Here is a 725-nt window from a genome sequence, read left to right as displayed (position 1 = left end):
TTTGGAGGAGAGAGACAGACAAAGACAGAAATACTACAGAGAGGGGGAAGAAAGGTAGAGAGAGGGGGAAGAAAGAGAGAGAGAGGGGGAAGAAAGAGAGAGAGAGATACAGGCAGAGAGAGAGAGAAAAAGAGAGAGACAGAAACGGAGAAAAGGTAGCAGTTGTCCACGGACGTCTCAGCCTGACCACCTAGAAATAGCATCGGGCCACAGTCTCCTTTGTGTTGTCTGTAAACAGGACCTGTTGCAACTCACTCAGGGGTTCTATATGCCCAGAATGCTAAAAGGATTACCACAGGCAGCCTCTTGAGCTAATGTGAAAAATGAGATGTGAGGTGGTGGAGAGAGACAGCAAAGATTAAAAGAGCCAGACAACATCAAAACTCTGACTCACTTCACTCTTTTCCATCAGACATTCCTGAAACAACTTACGCTATTTACAGAGGAGTTTCTTTCTTCTCAAAAGTAGTTATTCGCCTCCTGTAAACAACGGGTTGCCTGTAACCCACAAAATGGTGAGACAAGTTTGTAAGGCTTAAGACTACAATTATGATTTGCAGTGTTAAAGAGTGGATGAAGTCATCATGTACTGTTTCTGTCAGACAGAGTTTGTCCTGCTTCACTGTGGTGTTGATGTGGTATAAATATGTGCCGCTTCATGGTTTCTGTATACTTGTTTATGTCTACTGGAGCTGGAGCCAAAAACAATAAAACAATGACATTTG

This window comes from Oncorhynchus gorbuscha, linkage group LG15 (genome assembly GCF_021184085.1).
Source record: "Oncorhynchus gorbuscha isolate QuinsamMale2020 ecotype Even-year linkage group LG15, OgorEven_v1.0, whole genome shotgun sequence".
Lineage (NCBI taxonomy): Eukaryota > Metazoa > Chordata > Actinopteri > Salmoniformes > Salmonidae > Oncorhynchus > Oncorhynchus gorbuscha.
The sequence above is the reverse complement of the archived record's forward strand: the minus strand, read 5'-3'. Positions refer to the sequence as shown.